We start from the raw sequence: 9904 nt of genomic DNA on the forward strand, positions 1-9904 counted from the left end.
ACATTTTTTAAAAAATAAACCGGCTGCAACTTTATCAAAGGATAAAGAATGCAAAAATGTTCTTCGAAAGAGTCGGGTAGTTTAATTTTAACTTACCAAGTTAATTCAAGCTCATTGTTTACTAAAAATATTGACTTGCAAAAACACATTTTCCTTCTTGCTGCAAGGAATTCATTCAGTTATCCCATGCCAATCCCTCTGTCTCCTCCAAAAAACTGGAAAAAAATAAATAAATAAATCTCCCAAGCATGCCTGTCCATCTGTACTGCTGGCAGATCTATTTATGTTCAGAAACAGCCTGTGGATGCAAGTGGTCAGATTATGGGTTTTTGTCACTGTTTGAGTTCCTTACATGCGTTTTGTCCGTTCATAACTTGACAGTTTGCTTCACTTTGATGTGTTTAATACCTGCTTGAAAGTATCTGGCAAACATTCTAATTTATTGAATATGACTGTATCAGTTGTGCGTTACACTGTTTTTTCTTTAAATCGTAGTCCTCAATAATTGTAAACTCTTGGTATAAATTAGGTCTGTAGGTATTTTCAGGTTTGGTCTAGTTTTAGTCAAGTGAATCTTGCTGTATTTTAGTCAGTGTTTGATGTTATTGATACACTTATAAAAACCTAATTAAATAAAAAAAAAACTATATATGCTATACACTATTCCAAGTCAAAGTTACATCTTATGCTCCTCCATTTTAATCACATTTCAATTCCCGGATAAAATGTTGATCACTTTAGATATATTTTTAGCTTTTATACATTTTTTTTGCTATGATTTTATTAAGTATTTAGATTATCAAAGTTTGGTTTGCATGTTGAAAAAAAGATCGAAACAGATTTTGTTTTGTTGTAAAAACAAACTTCATGTTACTTTGTGTTATTCTACCATGATAATTCCCAATAAAAAGCACCAAAGTTTGCGGTTATAATGTGAGGGGAAAAAAAAAAAGTTAAAATGATTTAGGGTAATTATTCCATTTCTGAGACACCTTGTGATTTCAGATAAACTGTTTGAGAATATCAATGATTTCTGTACAGTGAGAAGAATTTTAATGACCCTCAAAGGCATCTTCCCTACACCGGTTACAGATGTAACTTATCAACTGTTCACATAGAAAGGGCAGATTGTTGGCATTGATTTCTTGCCTCCCCCTGAGAGAACCATTTTAATATTGACAGCTCTCTGACCTTCTCAACAACACTGCACACAATTGTACTTGATAAATTACGGATACATGTAGATCAATATAGAGACACATTGCATAGTGTTACTTTACTGACACATTTATACTAACATTGATCTAATCAGTTCAATATGAGTGTAGCATTCGATCAAAAGTGTAACTATATCTATTTCCTATTTTAGTGATTGATATTTGAATTAAGACTTCCTCCCAGTGAAACTCCAAATGCAGTAAAAATATGAAATTTGTCCAAGGAACAAGTAATCTTTGCTGACAGGTGGCACTGCCTCACCTGTCAATGTAACAAGTAAAATRGGTACTAGCAACGATAAGAGAAAATCAATATATCCGCATGACAATTCTGTAATTTGTTTTAATGTAAGTACCGTGCCTCACTAATAGGGGGCGATGCTGAGCCGCGTAGACACAATGTGCAACAGGTGCTCTTCTTCTGTACTTTGGAAGAACTGAAAATAATCAGAAACATGGAAAAATAAAATAAAATAATATGCAGTCAATGTGAGTGTCCTCCTTGAAGCAGCTTGACTTAAAAATGAAATAAAGATGAGAGACAAACAGGACAGGATTTACAAAAATATGACAGATATTTATGAAGGGTCATACACATTTTTAAATTTGAACAAAAAATAAAGACTAAAAAATTTGAAATAAAACAAAAAATGTAAACAAATTACAAAAAATATAATTTGACCTTGTATGAAATGCTCTTATTTTTCTTGCTGTTGTATTGTCAAGCAGAACATAACTGATGAAAGCATAATTCAGATTCTCCAAATCATTTCAAAACTGGAAACTTAAGTTTTTATTTTGGATCTTGGGTTTGTGCAGCTGACTGCGGATGAGTCAGTGCCTCACCAGACATGGACCTCACCACACACCACGGGTAGAATGCCAGTCTGGAAATCTGAAATGTTAATTGCTATGGAGAAAAAAAATTGATTTACGGATCAATGTTGGCTATTAAATGTAAATACATCTTGCCATATCGGAGGTAGCGCACTATCAGCATGGTTTTTTTTTTGTTTGTTTTTTTTCTCCTCTTTTCTGTCTTTGGTTTTGTACGTTGTGTCTTTCTTTCTCACTATAAGTGAACACATCCTGGCTCTCTTCCAGGTGAAACATCAACCTCATTTTCAGGCAGACCAGACTTTGCTTGTTTAGTTTGCYGCAGAGTTCAGATGAGTTTTCTACAGGTGAAGGAAACAATTTGAGGAAAAAACTCTTGCACGTCATAAGCAGACTAAATTGCTGCGGTGCAAACGTTCTCCCAGGGTAAATGGTTAACAGTTTTTAAGATTAAAGATCATTATATTATGTGTAGTTATTTTTTGCAGCCTGCTCCATTTTGTTTTTCCTTCTCATTATTCAAATACTATAAGTGCTGCTGACTTGTGAAAATGCTTAAAATACATCACTTCTAAATTTGTATGTGGCACTTCCACGTATAGATGGACTGATGAATGGCTTGAAGTAGAACTGAAAAGTTAATTTATTTTAGTAACTCAATTCACTAAGTGAAGTACATTATATAAAGATGAAATGTGATTTAACATGCTGAGATTTTCAAGCCTTTATTCCTGTTATGATTTTTTTCATTTACAGCTAATATAATCATGTTAAACAAAAAAAAAACATTTTAATAAAGAAATATGGACTTGATGAAAAGTATGTGCATGATATACACACACATATATAGAAATCAATTCAATAAAGTATGTTTCTGAAAAGCTAATTTACTTCAGCCACTTGATAACTAAGACAGATGCCTTTATCCTTTTAATAATCACGATTTTCCATTTGTGTTTAATGAAAATTTGACATTTAAAATTAGAATGTTGATTCAGACCATTAAACACTTCTTTAAAGAAATGTGAGCTTAATAAAAAAATGTTAATACCTGTTTCAAGGCTGTTATTCAAAATGTAGTTTTAATTTAACAAACGGGCCTCATCTGAACACATTCTAATTTATTAACTCTGTCTGTATTTTAAAAGGGATCTTTCCTGTTGTGCCTCCCTGAACAGGTTGATGACAACTTCTCCAGCAGCGCATACAGCAATATATCCAGATGAACAAACACACTCACGATGCTCCACTAGATGACGGGTTGGACTTGGGGTTGCTAAGTAACTGTAAATGTGCAGTTCTTGCTGATTGTGACCAAATAATCAGGAGGTTTGGGAAATGACTTGTTTTCCAGACACCAAAAAATGTTGAGTCATTGCCAGAAAATGACTAAGTGTTTTTATTAAGCTCTTGGACTGTTTCTAGAAGCGGTAGAAAACCAAATATAAGTAATAACAAATAAATAAATAAATAAATAAAAATTGAATAGATCCTCTTTACTGGTGGTCATTATGTATTTCTTACTCTGGTGTAATTTTGGCTTCTGGTGTGTTTCCTTTTGGCCAGCGCAGTGAACAGTGAACCCTTTCTTCCAGCACAAACCACAGAAAATACTGCTGCTAATGCCACAGCTAAACAACACACAAGTAGAGAATCACTATCTGTATCTATAATGCATTAAACTCTGCATAGCGGCAATTACAGCTCAGATCAAAACACCAAGGTATCTGCAGCCTTTCAGTATCATTTTACCAGTAAACTACTCCTGTCCTCCAGTAGTTCAATGGTAAAAGTCACATCAGGACAGACGTACAAACCTGAACAACAAATTCCTACTGGGAGGATGCAGCAGCAGAAAAATATAAAAGTGTCTGGACTGGAGAATGAGCCCGAGGCTGGTATGTGGTATTCAGTTTGTCTGTTGTTAAAAACAGCACTCTTAACAGCTTTCTCATCACTTTTCACTTTAATCAGTAAAACTTCGCAAAGCCTTCTGGTGAGACGGCAACAACGAAAACTCTGCTCCTAAAAGTGTTGTGTAACCGGCTAATACTAATCTCTATGACTGCGTTCACACTGCTGCAGCCTGAAGTGACCCAATTCCGATTTTATTTTGACATAATGGTGTTTATGGCAGTGTGAACAGCACAGGTCGGATTCTTTTTAGAATGTGACCCATATCCGAAACGTATCCGATTCAAATGCGACCTAACGTCCAGGTCGCGTTCATCCGAACTGAACGTCACTGATTCTCAACAAATCTCACTATTCTCCGTCCTGATATGCGCAAGCGGGAAGAAAAACAACAAACATGATGGACTATATGAGGATTAAGTTGTTAATATGTCACTCCGGCAGGGCAACAACTTCAAATGTGTAAGCTATGCTACACCGTTAGCCTCCATGTTTGCTTCCGCAAACACTGAGCACTTCTTCTTTTTGTGGCGGTTGGCAGAACACTGAGAACGCTGACGCTATTGCGCCCTCTACTGCGCATGCGGGACACTTTCAGGTCGTTTGCCCGTTCACACTGCAKAACGCATACAGGTCGCAATTACTGGCAGTGTGAACCGCCCCGGTAAAAAACTCGGAATTGGTCGCTTCAGGCTGCAGTGCACTTTATCATTGCCTTCCTGTTACTTTTTGAACGTTAGAACCTGCTGTGGTTGAACTTGTGTCCCACGCTAACACAAATGAAAGAGTATTTTTGTTGTCTTCTGTTCTTCCCACTCCTTCTTGAAAGGTCTCTTCTTGACTTCGCGGATGTCAACATGTCCACTTTCAACGCTATATGCATCTTTGGTGCTGTTTTGTTGTACAAGGGGAACAGACGTGTCCTCTGCACCATCACACTCATCGCTCACTATCATACTGTCTGGCTTGATCTACAGCAAAAAAAAAAAAGGAAAAAAAATCACATCTTTCCTTTATTTTCTCTTTTAGCCCTTCCGTATCTCTCTCTTCCTTTTACGCTGTATTTCACAGGTGTCAGAAAGGCATTTGTGTGCTCTGAATGTGGAGTGGAGGTGATGTTTGGTTGTTTTGAAGCACACCTGCCTGTCAGCAGTCTGAATACAGACGGAGACCTATTGATTTCTGCTTTATGAGGGATCTGAAGCTCATCTGTATGCCACGTACATTCAGAGAAAAGCACATCTGTTAGCTAATGCTCACAGTCTTTTCCAAAATTACAGTAGTGCTTATATGGACAAGGATATGAGGTACATTATAATGTAGTGTTAAAAGTGCTGTTAAATAGTTTTTGTTAAAAAAAAAAAAAAAGAGTGTTTGTTTGGGTAAGATAAAACTTCTCATCAATTTGTGTTGTTCTGAAGTCGTTGCATAACAAAAACTTCACATTGTAACAATTACTTTTGCAACAACTTCCATTTTTGGCTCCAAATGGGAGCAGCGAGTCTGATTGAACTTTTACATCTTTGAACTTCATGAACATCACATTACAAAACAGCTCCGCAAATGACTCACTTCTCCCTCAGAGAGGTTCAGGTATAATCACGATAAAAAGCGTAGTTATGGTGTACTCAAGAAAAACAGCTCTCATTCCACTCCGCCTGCATCTCCAGCTTTTTGCTGCCCTCTGTGAGAGGTTGTGAATTCATTCTTAGCACAGGAGCTTAACATCTTTTGCATACATGAAAATGAGCGATAAGATTTTTCTTAAACTCAGCACTCGGGCGCTGGTATTTACAAGCGTTGGATTGCTGTCAGAGTTGTTCAGTTTTGAGATTTGTTCCCACCGGAGTGTCAAGCCAACACCTAGTGAGAGAGGGTCCAGTTTCAGTGCATTTATCTGCCAAATAAATTAGCTTAACCTGCTGAATCGTTGCTGCTCATGGGTCAGCGTTTTAGAATTTCATAAATAAATCATCAAAGATAATGAGGCATAAAAATGAAAAATTTGCTTTCAGTTAAACACTGTATTAAGATAATTCTGGCTAGTTAGCTTTAGCTTTAATTCACATAGTTCGCCAGCAGCATCTCTGCTAAAGTCCTGGATATGAAATGAAGTTCTGTTGTGAGGCGCTGGAGTGAAGTGTCACACTGTTGGCGTCAATGAAATAAACTGTGCAATATAATCACATGTAGTCTATTAGTAGGTGACAAAAATTACAAAATATTTCATTGTTATTAATACACAGTATATTGGTGAAAGTAGAACTACAGAGAGCTCTACAGTAGTCGAGATGCATGTCCTCTGTTTCATGCCTCTCTAGAAATCCAGYGGATKAGTCTAAACTTGGTAGATACAAGGAGATCAGCACTGGGTTGACTTTAATTGTAGTGTTTGGTGTGTAGGGARTGATGGTGGCGGGTTATATTACACCAGTAGGGTCAGTTGGTTCCAATAAAAAGAACTCTGAATGCTTCAGTTTTAATTTCAGGAGCAGTTTGGGAGCGATCTCTTCCGTTTCCAACAAAGCAACGTCCATGAACATGTGAATGACTTGACTGCATTAAGTCCTGACTTCAACCCAAAAGAACACGCAATGATTTAAACTACAAGCCAGACCTTCTTGTCCAACATCAGTGTTTGACCTTACAAATGTGCTTCTGAAAGAATGGTCAAACGTTTAAGTATGCTCTTACACTTTGTGGAAAAGTCTACACAGCTCATGTGGATTTATTGAAAAACATTCATTTCACAAACACAGTCCTGTCACAGCTTTAAAGTGTGTGTTGCTTTTGATGCTCTGCTAGTTTGAATAGTGCATGTGTGTTTGGATCAAAGTTGTGGAATTCGCAGTTTTCAACTGCGGCCAGGCCGGGACCATCACTTTTGCCATGACGTTGCTAAAACTTTGTATTTTTTATTTTTTTTTCCATTTCTAAGAATCAACTGAATGTCTGGGCATTGAGTTCCACTTCTCTGTTGGCGACTCCAAGTGGTCAGGTAATGAACAAAGTTTAACTGACTTGAATTATTGCTGTACTTATGTATAAACTTTAATAATAAAAGTGTTTTGTGTAAACTTTAGGGGGGGGGTTCATACAAGAATACATTAATGCTTTTTAAAGCATAGAATTAATTTTAGCTGTCTGTTGGGTTTTTTTAGAAATCAAAAATACTGAACATGATCATATTGGGGGGAAAGGRGGTATGTCTAAGTGTTGCATCTTCTTCCATGATTTGTGATGAAACTGGAATGAAACTGTGTCCCAAACGGAGTCAAACTGTTTTCTTAACTTACACAGAGTTATCTCTTTGACCCTTAGGCATCTGTTGCTGCTGTCAGTCTAAGATTTATTTTAAAGTCTTATCTTTTCAGCTTTGACACTTCTAAAAAAGACTTTGCTAAACTATTCTGGAGACATTGGGGGCAGACAGTTTAATTTATTACCTTTTTTTTTCTTTTTTTTTTATAAACACACTTGTCAAGCTGATCTTTCCAAATAACTTTGTGACATAAATATTAAAGTTTGAAGGGTAAGATAAAAGGAGGAAGTAACATTTTTGCCGACTGGTTCCAGGTGCTTAATTCTGTTGACTTAAGATTTGATTTTCGGGTGTTGTTTCAAGTTTTTATATAAGATGCATTGCAAATATTAGCTTTGGGTAAAGAAACACATTTTATTAAACTTCTGCAGAGTTACACAGATGCTGTGTGTAGTTCCTCCCTGGCAGGAACTCAAAACTGTAAACAAAGGTAGACTTAAAGCACAAGATTACTACAGCTGTTTGCATAATAGGACAGACTGATGAGTCTGGGAAGGCAGAACCCTCAGTGGCCACAATCCAACGCATTATTTGTTTTTCCCCTTAGAATACAAGTGAGTAGGATGGAAAGTTGCATAGTTGCTTTGGAAGACAAAGCCTTGAAATGCTGGCAGATTATTCTCCATGGTTACAAATGATGAATGTGTTCACTATCATCGTTTTATGAAGTAAAAAATTGTGAATTGTAGGAGCAAAAACTAATGCATTCAAACTGACAGCCAAAAATGTTGTGCTTCATAAAAATAAAAGTAATATCTGTTTGTTAGAAAGTGTATGCATAGTTGTATAACATGAAATTATTAAATGTCACAACAAGTTGGATCTGCTGTAATCTTTTAAAGTTTTGAGATTTTTATGACAACAGATACACGCCATGGAAGATGCCGCCAAAAAAAAACGTGGTTTACAAAGTATTCATCCTTCTTGAGTTTTTCCAAATGTTTGACACATGTAAGAGCCAATCAATGTGTTTTATTAGGATTTGATTAGATACATCCATTAAAAGCTATGATGCTGAACTGGAACCTGCTTTATAATCACATGTAGTCTATTAGTAGGTGACAAAAATTACACCTGAAACTGACTGAGAGGAGAACCCAAACAGCCGCCCAGAGACTGCAGAGTTAAGCAACTAAGATGTGTGAATCTGTTGACGGGATCATTCAGTGGTGCTCTTCACAAATCTGGCCTTCAAAGAAGAGCAGCAGGAAAAAGTAGTTGGTCTAAAAGCCCTTTTTCAGTTTGCCAAAAGCCGTGCTGAGGACACAGAAAACATGTAGAGGACAATTCTCTGGTTGGATGAGAGCAAAATTGAATTTTCTGGCCCACATTTAAAATGCTATGTGTGGTGGAAAAATGCCTAACTCCCTCTAACTGCTTCATCGCATAAAATCGCAATACAATACCTGGAAGTTTGGCAGCTTTTCCAAGACAACATGAACAACTTCGAGGGATATAAAAACTTTCTCAATGCACTATTTAGTTTCTACAGAACCCTTGATATTCTACACCTTAAATTTAAATCAGAGCCTTCTGTTATCTGACTCGGGTTGACTCACCTTCCTCAGAAACACACTCTGTACCTTACATTATTTCGTCAGTGTGTCGTTCCTGCACGCCGAGAGTGGTGTTATTTTGTAGATAGAGATCCAGGAAGGCACTGCTGAAGGGATTCATGTTCCGATGCATCGATTAATGCATTCTGTGCAGCTCCTGACCTGCAGCATGCGTTCCACTGTTGTTGGCCCTGTTGCCATGAAGATTCTGGGTTTCAGTCCCAGCTGAAGCTCATCTGTGTGGAGAAGATTCAACGCTTTCTGGGGTGTGCTCCGACTTCCTGCCACCTTTAATAAACACACATTAGGATAAATTGGCAATTCTGAATTACCCATAAGTGTGAGGGTGTTTGTGATTGATTGGTTGTCTTGTGTGACCTTGTGTTGCCCTGACAACGTGACATACACCACTTCAGGAACCAATACCCGCACTTCCCCAATAGATTAAGCAGATTAATAAATAGATTAATTGAAAGTTTAAAGTGTTTTCTCTTTTTTGTCTTTCTGTAAGTTCTGTTCTTTTGTGTTTTTTCTTGTGAAATTATTTTTATTCAAAAACCCAACTGATTTTTGGGAAGGATTCAAAGAAAAATGTTGCTTGTTTGCAAATATAAATCAGCAATTTAAACTGTGCTGGAAACACAAAAATAATGCTTAAATCCTACAGCAGCTCACTTTATCAGTATTAACCCAAAACATAAACTGTCAAGCAGCTACATCATATCCTGCAAGCTTTTGTTGTTGTGATCCCGATTGGAAATAAATTGCCTTTAGTTTTTCTGATAAAAGTATAAATGAATGTTCTTTGAAACCGGGAATGGTGACTTTACGTCTAAGGAGAGAGCTCTGCTGTAGCACAGTTTGATTCACTTACACGCACATAAACGGATAAAAGACCCAAATGAAATTAAAATTTCATATGCTGGGGACGATCGCTGTTAACAAAAGACAAGACCTGAAAGAAAAACCACTGAGTTTTCGAGACAAATGTCCCTTGTGTGCTTTATCTTCTGCCAACATTTTAAGAGTTTTGCTGGACACTTTCCAACYTGGCCTCA

General features: G+C 36.9%; 1 long non-coding RNA gene across 2 annotated transcripts in view; it reads left to right on the forward strand.

Moving 5' to 3' along the window:
* LOC103481309 (uncharacterized) overlaps window positions 1–3508 on the forward strand; it is a 61521-nt gene extending 58013 nt beyond the window's left edge. For both annotated transcript variants that reach the window (XR_536266.2, XR_536267.2), the window contains exon 4: window positions 3233–3508. This is a non-coding gene — a long non-coding RNA (uncharacterized LOC103481309). The remainder of the gene's footprint in view (window positions 1–3232) is intronic.
* Window positions 3509–9904: the final 6396 nt, after the last annotated feature.

This window comes from Poecilia reticulata, linkage group LG19 (assembly GCF_000633615.1).
Source record: "Poecilia reticulata strain Guanapo linkage group LG19, Guppy_female_1.0+MT, whole genome shotgun sequence".
Taxonomy (NCBI): domain Eukaryota; kingdom Metazoa; phylum Chordata; class Actinopteri; order Cyprinodontiformes; family Poeciliidae; genus Poecilia; species Poecilia reticulata.